Consider the following 19993-nt stretch of genomic DNA (forward strand, 5'->3'; position numbering starts at 1 on the left):
CCACCCTATATGTTACTTCCTCAAAGAACTCCAGCAAATTTGTCAAACATGACTTCCCCTTCATAAAACCATGCTGACTTTGTCCTATTAAATTATGATTATCCAAATGTCCTGTTACTGTCTCCTTAATAATGGACTCCAAAATTTTACCTACCACAGATGTTAGGCTAACCGGTCTATAGTTTCCAGCCTTCTGTCTACTGCCCTTTTTAAATAAGGGTGTTACATTAGCAGTTTTCCAGTCTGCCGGGACCTTTGCTGAGTCCAGGGAGTTTTGGAAAATTATTACCAATGCATCCACAATCCCTACCGCCACTTCCCTCAAGACCCTAGGATGTAAGCCATCAGGTCCAGGTGATTTATCCGCCTTGAGTCCCATTAATTTACCGAGTACCACTTCCTTAGTGATTTTAATCGTGTTTAGCTCCTCCCCCCCATAGCCCCCTGTTTGTCCAGTGTTGGGATATTCTTAGTGTCCTCTAGAGTCATAGAGTCATAGGCCTAGAAATTCGGTTGTGGGTTCGCCAGGGCTTTAGCGCCGGAAGTTTAGCGCCGGCGCTAAGTCCCCCTGTGCGCGCCAAAAATTCAGTAGCACCGCGCCCAAACGGCTGCCGGCGCTACTAAAGGGTGTCAGCGCCTCGAAATGGCCGCTGAGTGCCGCATTGCGGCGCAATTCCGGTGCTGCGGCACCCGATGCGGTGCGGCAGGCTGGGGAAGTGCAGGCCTCCTCCTTCAGTTAAGGAGGAGCTGCCTGCACCCGCCCGCTGGCCGTTCAAATGTTCAGAAAAATGAGCCCGGCACCTCGGACAAGTGCCGGGCTTGCAGGCCAGACGCATCTGTTCCGCGGGGGGGGTGGGGTGGAGGAGTCCGGGGAGGGAGGTGCGGGCCGGCCGCCGCGCGACCTTAATGCGCCGGCGCTAACTCCTGCAAGACTCGGTTGCCAAAGTCTTAGTTGCGGCTGCCACGGGCGAGGCGGCCGCAACTCAATTTCGGCGCAGGGGCCCGTCACCACGGCAACCGGGACGCTGCGCACACCGATGACGTCATCGGTGCCGGCGCAGCGCAACCGGTGTAACGCCGACAGAAGGGCCCCACTGAATTTGCCAACTGGCCATAACTCCGGCGCTAGGCCCTCCAGCGCCCCAAATGGGGCGCTAAGCCTACTGAATTTCTAGGCCATAGAGTTTTACAGCACAGAAAGAGGCCCTTCGGCCCATCGTGTCTGCGCCGTCCATCAATCCCTGTCCAGTCTAATCCCATTTTCCAGCATTTGGTCCATAGCCTTGTATGCAATGGCATTTCAAGTGCTCATCCAAATGCTTCTTGAATGTTGTGAGGGTTCCTGCCTCTACCACCCTTTCAGGCAGTGAGTTCCAGATTCCAACCACCCTCTGGGTGAAAAAGTTCCTCCTCAAGTCCCCTCTAAATCTCCTGCCCCTTACCCTGAATCTATGCCCCCTTGTTATTGACCCCCCTACTAAGGGGAAAAGTTGCTCTTTATCTACCCTATCTATGCCCCTCATCATTTTGTACACCTCAATCAGGTCCCCCCTCAGCCTTCTTTGCTCCAAGGAAAGCAACCCCAGCCTGTTTAGCCTTTCTTCATAGCTGAGGCGCTCCATCCCAGGTAACATCCTGGTGAATCTTCTCTGCACCCTCTCCAAAGCAATCACATCCTTCCTATCGTGAGGCGACCAGAACTGCACACAGTACTCCAGCTGTGGCCTCACCAGCGTTTTGTACAGCTCCATCATAACCTCCCTGCTCTTATATTCTATGCCTCGGCTAATGAAGGCAAGTATCCCATATGCCTTTTTAACCACCTTATCTACCTGTTCCGCTGCCTTCAGGGATCTATGTACATGTACACCAAGGTCCCTCTGACCCTCTGTACTTCCTAGGGTCCTACCACTCATTGTGTATTCCCTTGCCTTATTTGTCCGTCCAAAATGCATCACCTCGCACTTTTCAGGGTTAAATTCCATTTGCCACTTTTCCGCCCATCTGACCAACCCGTTTATATCGTCCTGTAGCCTGAGGCTTTCCTCCTCGCAATTTACCACCCCACCAATTTTCGTGTCATCCGCGAACTTACTGATCATACCTTTTACATTCTCATCCAAATCATTTATGTATATCACAAACAGCAAGGGACCCAGCACTGATCCCTGAGGTACCCCACTGGACACAGGCTTCCAGTCACAGAAACAACCTTCGACCATCACCCTCTGCCTCCTGCCACTCAGACAGTTTAGGATCCAACGCTCCAAGGCACCCTGGATCCCATGGGCTCTTACCTTCTTGACCAGTCTCCTATGCGGGACTTTGTCAAAAGCTTTACTGAAGTCCATGTAAACCATGTAAACTACTGTGAAGACTGATACAAAGTATTCATTCAGTGTTTTTGCCATCTCCATATTTCCCACCATTAATTTCCCGGTCTCATCCTCTAAGGGACCAACATTTACTTTAGCCACCCTTTTTCTTTTTATATAACTATAAAAACTCTTACTATCTGTTTTTATATTTTTTGCTAATTTACTTTCATAATGTATCTTCCCTTTCTTAATCAATCTTTTTGTTATTTTTTGCTGTCTTTTAAAGTTTTCCCAATCCTCTATCCTCCCACTAGATTTGGCTACCTTATATGCCCTTGTTTTTAGTCGAATACTATCCTTAATTTCTTTACTTAGCCACGGATGGCTGTCTTTTCTTTTACACCCTTTTCTTCTCAGTGGAATATATATTTTTTGGAAGTTGTAAAATAACTCCTTAAATGTACACCACTGATCATGTATTGTCTTACCCTTTAATCTATTTTCCCAATCCACTCTACTCAATTCCGCTCTCATACCTTCATAGTCTCCTTTATTCAAGCTTAGCACGCTTGTTTGAGATCCAACCTTCTCACCCTCCAATTGAATATGGAATTCAACCATGTTATGGTCACTCATTCCAAGGGGATCCTTTACTAGGACATTTTTAATTAATCCTGTCTCGTTACACAGGACCAGATCTAAGGTTGCTTGCCCCCTGGTCGGTTCAGTTACATACTGCTCAAGAAACCCATCCCTAATACACTCAATGAACTCATCCTCAAGGCAGCCCTGCCCAATTTGATTTGTCCAATTAATATGATAGTTAAAATCCCCCATAATTATAGATGTTCCCTTATTACAAGCCTCAACTATTTCCTGATCGATACTCCGTCCAACAGAGTTGCAACTGTTCGGAGGCCTATAGACTACGCCCACTAGTGTTTTTTTCCCCTTATTATTCCTTATCTCCACCCAAACTGTTTCATTATCCTGATCTTTTGACCCAATATCATTTCTCTGTATTACAGTGATTCCTTCCTTTATTAACATAGCCACCCCACCTCCCCTTCCTTCCTGCCTGTCCTTCCTGATCGTTAAATAACCTGGTATGTTTAATTCCCAGGCATTGTGACCCTGCAGCCATGTTTCTGTAATGGCCACAAGATCATACCCATATGTAGTTATTTGTGCCATTAACTCGTCTATTTTGTTACGAATGCTACGTGCATTCAGATAGAGAACTTTCAAATATGTTTTGTGACACTTAGTTCTTGCTTTTGCCCTTTTTATTACTTTACCTTTTACTCCATACCTTCTGCCCCTTCCTGACACGCTCTGGTTTTTAATTTCCCCACTGCTACCTAAGTCTATGACCTTCTCTGTTGTCATTTTTATTATTTGCTCTCTAGGAACCTCCCCCCACTAGTTAGTTTAAAGCCCTCTCTACAGCCCTAGTTATATGATCTGCCAGGACTCTAGTCCCAGCACTGGCCAAGTGAAGCCCGTCCCAACGGAACAGCTCCCTCCTGCCCCAGTACTGGTGCCAATGTCCCAGGAAGCAAAACCCATTTCTCCCACACCAGGCTTTGAGCCACGCATTTAACTCTCTAATTTTATTTGTCCTAGCCAAATTCGCTCGTGGCTCAGGTAATAATCCAGAGATTATTACCCTTGAGGTTCTGTTTTTTAATTTGACCCCTAGCTGCTCATACTCCTTTAACAGAACCGGCTTCTTAGTCCTATCTACGTCGTTTGTACCAACATGGACCACGACAACTGGATCCACCCCCTCCCACTGCAAGTTTCTTTCCAGCCCAGAGGAGATGTCCTTAACCCTGGCACCGGGTAGGCAACACAGCCTTCGGGACTCTCGCTCTCGGCTGCAGAGAACTCTATCTATCCCCCTAATAATACTATCCCCTACCACTACAACATTTCTATTTACTCCCCCCTCTTGAATGGCCCCCCGTTCCACGGTGCTGTGGCCAGGTTGCTCATCCTCCCTGCAGTCCCTGCTCCTGTCCCCACAGGGAGTAAGAACCTCGAACCTGTTGGACAAGAACAAGGGTTGCGGCTCCTCCAGCTCTACCTCCTGGATCCCCGTACCTGCCTCACTCGTAGTCACACCGTCCTGTCCCTGACCATGGGCTACATCTGAATTAATTAACTTCATAGGTGTGACCACCTCCTGATACAGAGTCCAGGTAGTTCTCCCCCTCCCTGATGTGTCGCAGTGTCTGAAGCTCAGACTCCAGCTCATCAACACGGAGCTGGAGTTCCTGTAGCAGCAGACACTTGTCACAGACGTAATCACCGTGAGCCTCAATGGGGTTCACCAGCTCACACATCTCGCAACAGTAACACATCACCTGCTCCATTCTATGTAATTAATTAAATTTTTTATTGTTAGTTATGGACACCCTCTGCCCGATTTTAGATGCTAGTATCCCCTTTAATTAATTGGATTTAAATTAAATTAATCCCTCTAGTTACACCAGTTAAATGGTTTACCAACAGTCACTCTGCACCAGAAAGGCCTTATTAACTACAACCCACAGAGTTAAAGTTTGAAAAGAGCACCTAACACCCCACTTACCCAAACTCACAGCACTCTTTGATGACTCGCACTAGGACTGGTCTTTTTATACTGTTTGTTTGTTTACAGCTAAATGAGTCACCCCTGCTGATTGGTTAGAAAACTGGTTTCCACTGCCTGCTGTGCCAGTTTCCTCCTACTGCAGTGTAACCTTGTTTTACTCTTCTTAAACCAACAGAATCCCAAATATTTAACTTTTCCCCTTTACTTAAACTGCTTAAGTAATCTTAACAAGAATGATTTAAAGAGAAATAACAATTAAAGAACTCTCACACTTACCCAAACTCAGAGCACTCTTTGATGACTCGCACTCAGTGCTTGCTCGCACTCGGCTCTGCCTAATCATGTTATGATTTTCTAAGTGCCCTGATACCACTTCCTTAACAATGGATTGCAGCATTTTCCTTACTACTGATGTCAGGCTAACTGGCCTGTAGTTTTGTTTTCTCTCTCCCTCCTTTCTTGAATAGCGGTGTTACATTTGCGACCTTCCAATCTGCTGGGACCGTTCCAGAATCTAAGGAATTTTGGAAGATCAAAACCAATGCATTCACTATTTCTGCAGTCACCTCTTTTAGAACCCAAGGATGTAGGCCATCAGGTCCAGAGGATTTGTCAGCTTTTAGTCCTATTAGTTTCTCTAGTACTTTTTCTCTACTTATATTAATTACGTTAAATTCATCACCCTCATTCAACCCTTGGTTCCCTGACATTTTTGGTATGCTTTTTGTGTCTTCTACTGTGAAGACAGATACAAAATATTTGTTTAACATTTCCGCCATTTCCTTATCCCCTATAATAATTTCCCCTGTCTCAGCCTCTAAGGGACCAACATTTACTTTTGCTACTCTCTTCCTTTTTGCATACTTGTAGAAGCTGTTACAATCTGTTTTTATATTTCTTGCTAGTTTTCTCTCATTCTATTTTTTCCCTTTTTTATCAATTTTTTGGATCAATATAAAAGTCGCTTATGTAAGCCAGTGGTATAATAGCCATTGCCATTCTTACTCACTTGCAAAGTGTGCTTGTATTCTCTATAGAGTGCTTTGATGGTGTTTAGACCCGGTAAATGTTGAACATAATAAAGCCGGGTCGTCGTTTTAGAAAATGTTGGGCAAAAATTTGAATGTACAGTTATAAGCCCATTCTACTGCCTGATTAAGCTCTAATTTTGAAGGTATTAAGGTCTAATTTTGAAGGTATTAAGCCACTGCAAGTGACATTGCCAATGGCACAAGCAACTGGTGAAAATAAATCTGTTGAATGTTAATTCGAGCATTGATGATAATTCCAGCAGAAAATGTGATGATCTGCACTGTGGCACCACTCATACCATTCAACCAGCAGTACGTGGTCGAAATCTAGTCCAATGTGATGTCGGGACAAACCCTTGGTAACTGAAAGTTCAAGAATTTAGATTTTATCTTGTTTTTTTTCCACTAAAAAGAAAAGAACTTCTGTAAAGCATGTATATGGAATTACAATGCAGCAGTTGTAGTTAGGTTCTCCGCTTATAAGTGAACTGAGCATACAGCTGGTCTACCCAGCTAATTATATTCATAATCTTGATTCTCTAATTGTCTGGCAGTAGATAGCAGGAGTTCAACCCTGACTGATACATCAAGACAGCTGTTGAACACCAGTAGTCCCGTTATGTTAGTTTAGCCAGATTAGTACTGTCTTCATTTAACTGTTGCAGCAGTGTGAGCAGGGCGTGCTAGATTACTCTGTCTGTCTGCCCCATCATGTGGTAGTGCATTCCGTGCACGTGCTTAGATATATGCATGTGTTCTGATTTACGGTGCCTCCTGTACTGAAACTCAATCAGTTGTTTTCAAAATAAAATGGTTGAATAGGAGATAGTGAGAGTTTTTTTTTAAGTGCTGCTGAATGCATAAATATTGAGATGCAGCTGACATGAAGCATACTGATGCAGTGCTTTTTCTTGGTGGTAATCTTACCGAGGTTGGAACATTTGGCATTGGGTTGGCACTGAAGTACAGCATTGTGGGCTAAACGCTGTGGCATTTGCAATGGAGAGCACTTTTTTGTGGAATGGCATTTAAGTAATTTCTATGTTGCAACACACTCTATCACCCACCAGGTGTGGAGAAAATAATATTACTAAGAAACGATTTCCATTCAAGCAAGGTGCCAAGCGGCAGCATGTTAATTCTCCGTGTAAAGACAGGAAGAAACCCCCAGTCATAGACTGGCAATAATGGGTAAGCTTGGGAGCAGATCACTTACCTCCCCTCTTAACCAGTGAACAATGCATGGAAGAGAGAAGTACTGCAGTACTTCTAACCCATACTCTAATAAATCAACACTTTCAACGGTATGGAGTTCCTCTGACAAGATGCTTGAAGGTTAACTGAAAGAAGATATTATTGGGCAAAGATTCATTGCTGTGTGACTTGTAAGAAGGCTTTACCAGATAAGAACCTTTTTTCATGTTCAGGCTTGTTAAGTAGTTTGTTAATGAATAAATCGTCCTATCGATCATGTGCACACAGGGACTATAAAATATAAAGCTAATTACAAAACCGTTTTGTTAATGGTTATTTTAATCATTAAGATTGCCCTTCTTGGCAGCTCAGACCATTAGACTGCAGAGTCAGAAACCAAGTTATCAAGGTAAAATGGTGCTGAAGCTAAGAATTAGGCTCAGGAGTACAATTTAATCTGTCAGTTTATATAGACAGACAGTTAGACCTTGCCAATTGGGATCCTTTAAAGTCTGTTTTCTTTCTCACAATGAGAAGCCCTTCATATCTGTTTGCTGTTGTTCTGCTGACGTTCACTTTATGCTGATGTATATTTCAACAAACGTAAACAAAAGTGCTGCATGTTTTCTGCGAACATTGGCAAACTCAAATTAGAAGGTGATTTAGAAGTGGGTCTAAAGGGTTACTAATCTGTCATAAAATGAAATATGAGCAGAGTGTCTATGACAGATCTCATACATCACACTATGCACCCAGATAGATCTGATAACTCCAGGTGAGTGCTGCTGATTAGTTTTCACTCATTTAGAATACAAGGAGGACAGTCGTTAGAAGAAGTAGACCTTTACAGCATTACAACTGGCTATTCAATTTATTTTACACAGGCCCCCAAAACTTTGAGTTGATCAAGATCCAAATTATATTAAAGTAAAATCAGTTGAGGGTTCTTTATGCAAAAGTCAGATTACCCCAGTATAGACTGTATTGTGACTTAGTACAGTAGGTTGACTGGTGCGGTGGTAATGCTATGGAGTAATAAAGATGCAGGCTCACATCTGCTATTCACTATAACATGGGTTCCTAATTTCAATGAAGTTACATTGAAAGCTGTGAAAAATTAAGACCAATCACCTTACGAATTACATTCAGTTACTATTACAAGTAGTTATATTGGGAATGTAATGGGATATCAACTTGTCATGATTTAAAATGCAGCTACCCCAAATATTCCATCAGTTGCACTGTAGAGAAACAAAACTTAAGTACGTACAAGTACAACTTTTGCAATGGTGGATTTAGAAAATTTTTGACCATTCTCCAGCATTTTGAAGTCCATTGTATTTAGCACACATGTACACACGCCCATGGGAGAAAACACAGTCTAGTACCAATCACTGCACAAAAAACCCCTCAATGGTTTGATTTCTCTTTTCTGTTTTATTATTGCTTAAAAATGTAGTTCACCAGATTATGTTTAACTGTCCTGATAACACGAGGAGTTGAGGCTGGAGCGAGCTGTCTCGGAGTGTGGTTCTGGCTCATGACTCTTCAGTAAACATGAAGCTTTTGCTGATGAGGTGGCCTTGGTGAATGCAGAATTTACTGGTTCATAATTGCTAATTGGCTTCCTTTCTCATTAACAACGTGGGAACTGATAAAACAGCTGATTTTTGGACTGTCTGAATTGTCCCATAGTCCCCCAGTGGTTCATCTCTTCTGTGAATGCACTGAAGCATTTTACGTGCACAGACGTGATAACTCACAAAGGATTGTGAGATAGTTTTTAAAATACCTAGAATTCATGCACATGAAAAGCATTGCACAAGTAAAATGAATGGAGAGCCTAAGTGCTAACTGCTTGCTCAGAAAGCAATGGAGGAGATGCAAGTTACATTTGTCATAGTGTGGCCAAGAATTTTGACAGATAAAGAAGGACTAGTGCACTTGTTTTCTTGATATGACACATTCCCAATCATGGTAAAGACATCAGTGAGAAGGCTGATTCCCCACAGGAAACCATAAGAACACACAACAAGAAGGGTGAGAAAATGTCCTCTCACCTCCTGGGACAGGTAAAAACAAAACAGAAAGAAAAAAAACCTGTGGCCATTGCAGATGAAAGCTCTGGCTTCATAAGTCAAAGAAGCATGCTCCAGTTGAGTGTGTTTGCCTACGACAGATGATAACTTAAAACCACAGATCGGTTACTCCTATAACTGGCAATACACTCTTCTTTCAAGAATTTATCAAGTTCCTGTTTAAAGAATTGTAGCAACCCCCATTCTCACCACATATCACAGAGGTTTCTTCCAGAGGACAATAACTCCCTGTGAAAATAAATACTTTCCAGTATCTAGCCTAACTCTAGGGAAATCCCTAAAGAGGGAAGCCCTGATTTTAACCCTGCCCACTTGGCATGAATAGTGTGGGTTGGAGGGTAAAATGACAGTCGGATGCTAAACGCAGCCCTCTCGATGCGTTTGCACCTGCCGACATTTTAACCCCACTGATTCATGTTGCAGGGAAAGCGACCATCGCAGTCCGGTGAGTGCCTCATAAATATTTCCAAGTCAGGGACCGATGACGTAATTCAGATCCTGACATGATCTGAACAGGGAATCGTGCAAGTCCCGGAGCTGCCAGCAAACTGGATTAGGATCAGAGGAGGCCCAGCTTTGTTTTAACATTTCCTTTTGTGCTAAGAGTGCTCCCAGAGCACCCCCGCACCCCCCCCCCCGCAACCCCGATCGACGTACCACATTGCCGGAGACCGTTCCTTTCAGTTCCTGGCTGCGGCCTCCTGCCACCCGAAATCTCGCTCCCGCCAGCCAGCTTTAGAGGGGAGTTAGCGTTAACTTTCATTTAAATGAGGCCCAGGATTAAAACAGCCCAGGTTAAAATCGGGACTGGAGATTTAAAAAAAAATCTATGGATGAATGAGAACTGGCTTTCTCTCTCAGCATTCAGGATTAAAACTGTTAGTTTTAACAACTGGTGTATCACATGGGTTCCTGCTGTCACTCCTGAGGAGCATACATCATAGATAATGAATCACTTCAGAGATAATTAATCACTGCTGGAAACACTGCATCCATGGTATAAAAAATTCTAACTGGAAATCCATTTGTCAAATCTCAGTGAGATTGCGAGTTGGGATATTGAGTTACAGGGTAAAAATTGGCACTCAGTCCACTTTGACTCATGCTGGTCATACCAATGCATTGCCATTAGAAATGGCTGAGGTGTCTGCAGTCCACCATCCTGTTCTCTAATCTAGAGAAAAGGAGCTACAATGATAGTTTAGAAGAATAAACAATGGGGAAAAATGGAAAACTAGCTGAATGTTTCTTCGGCAGCCTGCATTTGTGTTGTGTCTTATCATGTTAGAGCACCTCAGTACTTCTCAGAATAATGCAGAATGAACCACTGAAAAGCACCACATTTGTTCAAGCAGTTCCTGTTTTTGCGATAATTGCAGAGTCAGTCATTTTCTCATGTTCATTTCATTCCAATAAAAAGGAAGCTGAGGTGTTAATGGTGGTATCAGTCACTGTTCCGACTTAATTTCCACATTTTAAATCTACTTCCAACAGTTTTATAGTCGAATTCATTTCCTGGATGCATGCCAGACTTATGGCCACTTACAACGCCAGTTTTATTTTCTAATTAAGAAGCACAGATCCTCACCAAGAGGAGGTCCAAAGCATTTAAAACTATACTGAGAGCCCTATTTGAGGTATAATGCCCACATTTACAACCTATTAATATAGTGAAATTTCCATGACAGTTAAGAAGAAAAAAGTATTAAAAATTGCACTAATTAACTGAAAATTTCAAATAATACCCTTCTGAATGAAGAAGTTCCCTTCTGTATTTAACTCACAAAATGTTGCTATTAATTTTCAGGACTCTGGTATATAGACTGTAAGTTGTGAAAAGTTTCTCACCAGTAGTATGATTTTGTTTTATCACTGAGAGTATTGATGTACCAGAGTCAGTCCATGCTCTCTGTTGAATTAGCAGAGCTCAGCCAGCCAGCAGTAATGGTACTCAATTGGCCTCTGTAGGCAAATGCCAGAGAGCAGAAACAATCAGACAGGATTCTCTGTGACTGAGGAATGTTTTAAGGGCAAGCATTAAAAAAAATGAATGATAATGGTTTATTTAAAAAAGAGAAAGCCAGGAGCAAAATTGATCGGGTTGCAGGCTGACACCTCTAGGCACCTGCTGCGCACTGCTCTCCCAATTAACGTGTAATATGAAAATAACGCCCCCACGTACATTTTAGTTAGATGAAAATGGGATGCAGGCAAATGTTGTGGTCGTTGCAGTTTTCCAACCCAATCCTTTATATGTTCAAATGGATAAACAGTTCTCCTTATACCTTCAATAATGTTTTCTGAGACAGGGTGAATCTAGCACCTTTGCCTTTGGAGAGAATTTGTTTTGATGTGCATCAGAGCCCTGACTTCCCTGTCCATGAATAGGTATATCCAGTCCCTGTTTATGTTGTCTACCTCTAAATTGCTTAGAGAAAGTGCAAACACATAAAGAGTAATTTTTCAACTCTACCCAAAGTGCCTATCAAAACTTTTGACCATTTAAATTGCTGCGCGTCCCCACATTTCCAATATGCGCTTCCAGCAGGCAAAGCCCCCCAACAGGAGCACAGAGTTTGAAAATTACCCATATAATGTGTTACCTAATTTTGGAAAACTAATAGTGAATTTTGCCTTTATTTACATAATTGTGAAACTATTGATTTCTCATACAGATTTTAAGTTTCAAAAATCACCGTTTAATTTTTAAATAACCATCAGCAAATGTTTTTAATGTTCTTTCAGCAATTCTGCCTGACTGTTGCCACAGCTCTGGAAACTTGATTGACCTGCATGAGTTATCCTCTCATTAGTTGGAGGTCCTGTTGTGCTTGGTAGAATTAGTGTGAATGTTGTCTCCTAAGTCAGACTGCAATCCCAGCATGCATTGTTGACTGAACTGAAGCTGCTGGCTTCAGATATGTCAGGGCAGCAGAATAAAAGATCATAGGTTTAGGTTGTGAAGGGCAAGTTTAGGACAGATGTCTGCAAGCATTTCTTTGTACAAAGGAAGATCAACAGTTGGACTGAGGCCAGGACACTGGACTCATTTAAGAAACAGCTAGATGCTGCCACTGGAAGGAGGTGAGATTGATACGCTGGAACAGTTAGTCAAATGGGCGGAAGGGACTTCTACATCTTAATCTGTCTCTAGAATTCAGGTCATTGTTTTCCTGAGGTAAAATTTATTTTAACTATAAATAATTTTTATTGCTGTCATAGCAACATGATATTCTGGACGGTACTTTCAACTTTGGTGGGGGCGGAATAAAGGCAGTAAACCTGTTACACACCCCGCTAGATTTTCCTTTCCATTTTTCTGAGTCAGATTGTTGCTGTTCTCCTTTGACTGGTCAGAAGCTCAGCTATGTGTGTTGGGAGTAGTAGTCTGATTGTAGGCTTCCGGGTTTAAACCTGTACATAACGGTATTGATAATTAAACCTAATTAGAATTTTTTATGTTCTCAAATTAGGATTAATTTGGTAACAGTTTTCAAATTAAATTAATGGGGAGCATTATACACTTATAATATTAGATGCATAAGTTAGTTAGGTTTCTGTTGGACTTTGTTTCTGACTTTCTGTTTGACTCGCTTTTATCCTTGCCTGCAAAGAATTTCAAACTGTATTAGGAACAGTAGCCTCTCGAATCTGCTCTGTCATTCAATTAGATTATGGCTGATCTTCACCTCAACTCCATTTTCCTGCCTTTGCTTCATAGCCTCTGATACAAAAATTTATCTATCCCAGTCTTGAAAGCTCCTAATGTCCTAGCATCCACAACCTTTTGGGGGAAGACTCTTTGGGCAGGATTTTCATTGAGCCGTGGAGGCAGGATTGGAGGCGTGTGGGGGTTAAAATCTTGCAATCGGGGGGCATGAACCCATCCCGCCCCCAATCCGCCTCCATGCCAGTTTCAAAGGAGGCGGGTACCTGACCCACGCTGGGACCCGCCTCCCCGAGGTGGGAAGGGGATTAGTGCCAATTAACTGCCTGTTAACAGGTAGTTAACAGGCAGTTTTTAGCCTAATCCCTATTTTTATTGGTGAAGTGTGGGATTCCCGACGGCTCCAAACCATGCCAAGTTAGTGAGGCGGGCTGTCGGGATGAAGGGCTTGGAGGGATCGAGATGTGTGGTGTTCAGGTGAGTGATGGGTGCATGAGTGCAGAAGTAAGTGTGTTTGGTGTGTGTAAAGTGTTTAAAGAAGTTTTACTTACATGTACTTGCCTTTACAGCCTTCCTTCCTTCAGGTCTCGGGAGTCTCTCATCTCACCGGCACAGAAAGCAGAATGGCCGCGATCTGTCAAAAATTGCAGCATTCAGCTTTCTGTTCCGGAGAGATCTCTAAATCATCCTGAGAGGAAGGAATTAACTTGGAGTAGAGATTGTCAGTGTTTGACAGCTTCAAACAGCTGTTGAACGCTGATATTTCATCTGTCAAAAGCTCTTGACAGATGAAATGTCAATCTGTGACGTCACCTGTTGCCGGGTGGCCCTTAATTGGCCTGCTGAGCCCGCAGGGCGGGCTCAACAAGGTCAATCAAGTGAAAATCGCGTGGGTTGGCCACAACTCGATGGAGGCGGGACTACAACCCCGAAAGTTGTAGTCCCGCCTCCTACCCGCCTCCTCAATGAAAATCCAGCCCTTTGTGTGAAAAAGTGCTTCCTGATTTCACTCCTGAATGGGCTAGCTCCAATTTTAAGAAATGTCCCCTTGTTCTTGATTCCCCACAGAGGAAATAGTTTTCTGTATCTACCCTATCAAATCCATTGATCATTTTAAACACCTCAATCAGATTACCGCTTAATCTCCTATATTCAAGGAAATACAAACCAAGTTTATGCAACCTGTCCTCATAATTTAACCTACCTATTGTTTTAGATAATTTGGAGATATTTGATCCAACAGTTTACCGGTTGCAGTTTTATATTCATGGTCCTGTGCTTTCTTTTGTTTGTTTTTGGAATATGGGTGATGCTGGCAAGGCAAAACCTATTGCTCTCAGAGCATTAATATCAACCACTTAGTGTGGGACTGGTGTCCTGTGTAGGCCAGATCGGATGGGATGGCAGGTTAGCCTCCCTGAAGGATATGAGGGAGCCAGTTCTAACAGCAATCCAACATCTTTCAACTTCCCACAGATTACAATGGTGGGATTCAAACTCATGGGCACCGATATTAATGGGGAGGCGGGAAGGGTGCAGGGGAGCCTGGCTGCAGGCGAAGAATCTGGCAAGGCCGGGGACATGGAAGCCCTGCAGAGTCTCATTTAAATAATTCCGTGCAGACTCCCGTCCGAGAGCTGGCCAGATTGACTGCCTGGCTGACAGGGGGGAGTGGTAATTTAGCAACCGGCAGCCACAGTCAGGGATTCGTGAGAAGGGCTCCTGGCAGCCAGTGGAGGTGGGGAAGACTCAAACCATGATTGGGAGGGTGGTGGAGGGTGAGGGGGTAGAAGGCTGAGGCCACGAAGAGGTGGCAGGTCAGGGCTGGAGAGGCCAAAGGCTTCCTTGGAAAGCCTGGGATGAGCACTCCTGCTCCTTCGGGCCCACAAGTAGCTAAAACTTACCTGAGCCTCTTCTGTCCAGTCAGCTCCTCCCACAGTTCTGCTACTGCCGGCCAGCAGACAATAGGCGACTCCCCCTGTGTTGAAGTTAAAAATAAATAGCGGCACTAATGACATCATCCAGTCACAATTTTTGCATGTTAAGGAGTCCCCCATCTGCTTTTAGCGGGAACCTTGTCCAGGGTCTGAATTGCTGCTGTCAATATTATGGCAGACGGGAATGGGATCGGGTTGCTCGATTACGACGGGGGAAATTTTAACCCCCAAAAATGGGCGCGTTTGTGTCAGTGGGATGTTAAAATGTTAAAAATCTGAATCCCAACCCCAATCCGACTTTAAATTTAAATATTATAATGAGGCTGAGTTCCTCATATTTAATCACTATTTTAACTTTAACTCTGGCCAGCCGAGTTTTCTGGGCATTGGGAAACCCGGCAGCTAAAGGGAGGCGAGTACTGCTGGATCCAGGAGGTAAGTGCCTTTCCACTTACCTGTTGGATCCAATTTACCTGCGTCACCCACCCCCTGCGATTGGACCCCTCCCCAACCCTTCCGATCACCCCCGACTCTGGCCTCCAATCTGCCCTCTGGCCTCTGATCTATACCCTGCTGCAGGCGCTGATCTTGTCTCTGGCTTCCGATCTGCCTTCTGGCCTTCGATCTCCCACGTACCTCGCCCTCCCACATGCTTCGGACCCCGATCTTGTCTCTGGCCTCCGATCTCCCCCACCGATGACCCCCCCCTCCCCCCTTGCATCTCCTGCCTCTGATCTGCCATCTGGCCTCCGATCTCCGTCCCCCTGCTCCATACCCCGATCTGGCCTCTGATCTGGCCTCCAATCTCTCCCTCCCCCCCACCCCGTTCCAACCTCTGATCTGCCTTCTAGCCTCTGATCTCCCCCGCCTGCTCCGGACCTTAATCTTCCCTCTCCCTCCCTGCCTCCGAGTTAATATCCAGCCAGATATTTTAACCACCCCCCGCCCCCAACCCTCTTCCGCCCATTGGGGGGGGCGGGCAGTTAAATTCAAGGCCACGATCTCTGCATTGCTAGTCCAGTATCATAACTATTACATTCATGCATTCCTCTATTGCATGTTAGATTGATTAAAAATCTTCTAATGACAATTTTGGTTTTTTTTCATTGTAATATCCACCATAACATAGTTGGAAGCATCTAATTAGAGTTTATTAGACAGCACCAAATTTCCATTTAGTGGATTTTCATTAGTATGTATTTTGTTAAAAGAAAAGTCCCCGCCCCCGGCTGAATTACTCATCAGTTGGTGTCCTTGTACTTTAGAAGATTCATATTCTCCTAACAGGACGCTGCTGATATCAGCTCCTCTCCATTTAAAATTGCCTGTTACAGTGGTTTAGACAAGTGGAGCCTGATGTCTGATGAAAGCAAATAAAAAGTTGCATAGTTCTGCGTACTTAGATAATTGTCCCAAAGTGCAATGTAGCAAAGAAGCAATAATGCACTTGGTTGAAGTGCAGCAACATAATGCTGGACGCGGGGCTGCTGTTATGTGTACCAGAAGTCAATTTGTTTTCTCTGTCCACCTCCTGAGTGCACCTCTTTACATTCATTAATGTTGACTAGCCTCAAGAAGCCAATTTGCTCTCTAGAAGCAGAAGTTGCTCATTAGGGCAATGTAATTAAAAGAAGCAAAAGCACACAATGTGCCAAACTCGGGTTTCTTCTACAAGCACGACTACACAGATTTCCAAGAAAGCAATTACTGGCTGCTGCTACATTGTCAGCAGCAACATGACATTATAACAATCCTTCCTTTAACGATAGTTATCCACTTCAGACTTATTACTCTTTCTTCTTCACTCCCTTGTGAAGTGATAATTTGACAACAAAGAAGTTACTTTTTGTATTTTAAAAGCTAACGTTTACTGAGGAAGGAACATAGAATTGTTTAAAGGATTCATTTTCAAGTAATGTATTTGTGGGAATGTATAACTGTGATTATAACCATTCTTATGTAAATATCAGATGAAGTGCACTGGCTGACAGTATAGTATATATAGATTTATTGGACACATTTGTAATTGTTTCCAGTGGTGTTAAATTGTGGTGCAAGACATTAAGCAAAGGTTGATCCACTTTGCAAAAACTTTAACAACCAAAATGTTTTACTTATCAAAGTCAGGAATTAATTAATAGGACAGGGAGAAATTTTGAAAGGATAATTATTGTTAGGGGTGACAACATATTGCACATTGAAAATTGTGGTAGAAAACTAACATTGATTGCCATCTATGCCAGCATTGCTGTTTTAATGAATTGTTGTTTTGTACAAGTCTAGTCTTTCAATTCTACTATTTAGAGCATAGCACACTTTACCTGGCAGTGTAATGTGCACATTTAGTGGAATAGATTGCAGAAATAACACTTGAGCACATTGAGCAAGGCAGTACTCAAACCTCAGTATATTGTGGTCATTACAACGATCAATAATCAAAATCAATGTGCATTTTCAAATGATGTGTCAACCTTACTTACTGTTTTGATCAATTGGGGTTTGTATGCAGCTGAATAATGCTGCTGATTACTGAAGATACATGTCGCCTCCCTGTGCTTTGGAAGTTGGGAGGGAGAGAATTACCCGTGTGTCTTTATTTTGTAACAGAGCAAAGAGCTTTGTTCCTCCAACAACAACTTGTATTTATATAGCACCTTTAACATAGTAAAATGCCCCAAGACGCTTCATAGAAGTGTTATCAAACAAAATTTGACACTGAGCCACATAAGGAGATATTAGGACAGATGACCAAAAGCTTGGTTAAACAGGTAGGTTTTAAGAAGCATCTTCAAGAAGGAGAGAGAGGTGGAGAGGTTTAGTCAGGGAATTCCAGAGCCTAGGGCCCAGGCAGCTAAAGGCATGGCCACCAATGGCGCACCCATTAAAATCGGGAATACGCAAGAGGCCAGAATTGGAGGAGCGCAGAGATCTCGGAGGGTTGTAGGGCTGGAAGAGGTTACAGAGATATGGAAGAGAGAGGCCATGGAGGGTTTTGAAAACAAGGATAAGAATTTTAAAAGTGAGGCGTTGCCGGACCAGGAGGCAATGCAGGTCAGCAAGTACAGGGGTGATGGGCAAATGGGACTTGGTATGAATTAGGATATGGGCAGCAGAGTTGTGGATAAGTTCAAGTTTATGGAGCGTCGAAAATGAGAGGCCGGCATGGAGAGCATTGGAATAGTCAAGTCTTCGAGTTAACAAAAGCATGGATGAAGGTTTCAGCAGCAGAGGAACTGAGGCAAGGGCAGATACGGGTGATGTTCCGGATGTGAAAGTAGGTGGCCTTGGTGATGGCGGAAGCTCATCTCGGAGTCAAATATGATACCAAGGTTGCGAACAGTCTGGTTCAGGCTCAGACAGTTGCCAGGGAGAGGGATGGAGTTGGTGGCTAGGGAACAGAGTTTGTGGCGGGGACTGAAGATAGTGGCTTCGGTCCTCCCAATATTTAGTTGGAGGAAATTTCTGCTCATCCAGGACTGGATGTCGGATAAGTAGCATGACAAATCAGAGACAGTGGAGGGGTCGAGAGAGGTGGTGGTGTGGTAGAGCGGGATGTCATCAACATACATGTGGAACCTGATGATGTGTTTTTGGATGATGTCACCGAGAGGCAGCATGTGGATGAGAAATAGGAGGAGGCCACGGATAGATTCTTTGGGGAGTCCAGAGGCACCGGTACAGGAGCAGGAAAAGAATCCAATGCAGATGATTCTCTGGCTATGACTGGATAGATGAGGATGGAACCAAGCAAGGGCAGTCTCACCCAGCTGGACGATGGAGGAGAGGTGTTGGAGGAGATTAGTTTGGTCAGCCATGCCAAAGGCTGCAGACAGGTCGAGAAGGATGAGGAGGGATAGATTACCATGGTCACAGTCACATATGATGTAATTTGTGACTTTGATAAGGGCCAATTCAGTACTGTGGCAGGGGCGGAAACTTGATTGGAGGGGTTCATACATGGAATTGCAGGAAAGGTGGGCATGCATTTGGGAAGGGATAACATGGGAGGGGACTTTGGAAAGGAAAGGGAGGTTGGAGATAGGGCAGTAGTTTACAAGGACAGCCGGGTCAAAGGTGGGTTTTTTGAGGAGGGGTGTGATGATGGCAGGTTTGAAGGGGAGAGGGACAGTACCTGATGAGGGAACCGTTAACAATATCAGTTAACATGGGGACCAGGAGGGGAAGTTGGATGGTCAGCAGTTTGGTGGGAATAGGGTCAAGCGAGCAGGAGGTGGGTCTTAGGAACAAGAGGAGTTTGGAAAGGGAATGAGGGGAGGTAGGAGAGAAACTAGAGAAAGATATGAGTTCAGAGCTAGGGCAGGGTAACCTTAGGGGAAGTTTAGCTAGTGCAAAGGAAGGAAGCAGCAGAACGAATGGTCTCAATCTTAGTGACGAAGAAGTCTATGAGCACCTCGTACTTACTGTTGGAGGTGAGGGTGGAGGAGACAGGGAGAGGGGTTTAAGAAGAAGGTTAGTAGTGAAAAAGAGAAGCCGGGGGGTTATCTTTTCATTCCAAGATGTTCCTGGAATAGTGAGCAGTTTTGGCAGAGGAGAGTAGGACCCGATAGTGCTTTATGTGGTCCAGCCAGATCTGGCGATGAATGGCTAAATGTTCAAGTCTGCATCCCTTGGACATAAAGCAGCAGAGATGAGGCCGTACCAGGGGTAATGACCAGGTTGAGAGAGAGTGATGGTTTTAGTGGGGACTAGGGCATCAAAGGTGGAGGTGAGGTTGTGATTCAGCAGATCGGTAGCTACAGAAATATCAGGGTGAATGGAGGGCCAAAGGCTAGACAGTTGGGATTTTGTAAACACTGTTGTAAGTGACTTGGGGAAGAGTTTTTTCCAAGGGCGGACACAGAAGGAAGTTGGAAGGGGAATGGGGGAATGTGAGTGGAGAGGGATACAAGGAGTGATCAGAGATGGCCTTATTTGGAATAACAACAGAAAACGCTGGAAAAACTCAGCAGGCCAGGCAGCATCTGTGGAGAGAGAAATAGAGTTAATGTTTCAGGTCTGGGACCCTTCATCAGAACTGGAGAAAGCTGGAGATGTAACGGATATTAAGCAGGTGCAGAGACGGGGGTGGGGGGAGGAATTGAAGGAGCAATCTGTGCTTTTGTAAGAGGCAGGAAAGATAAAATGTTG

At 44.0% G+C, this 19993-nt stretch overlaps 1 protein-coding gene across 3 annotated transcripts in view; it reads left to right on the forward strand.

Moving 5' to 3' along the window:
* The window catches only part of fhit (fragile histidine triad diadenosine triphosphatase), a 1230589-nt gene that overhangs the window by 928515 nt on the left and 282081 nt on the right, over positions 1-19993 (forward strand). The gene's annotated exons all lie outside the window — the stretch shown is intronic.

The sequence above is a fragment of the Somniosus microcephalus genome, chromosome 11 (assembly GCF_052327205.1).
Source record: "Somniosus microcephalus isolate GS21.2 chromosome 11, FLI_Smic_1.0, whole genome shotgun sequence".
Classification (NCBI taxonomy): domain Eukaryota; kingdom Metazoa; phylum Chordata; class Chondrichthyes; order Squaliformes; family Somniosidae; genus Somniosus; species Somniosus microcephalus.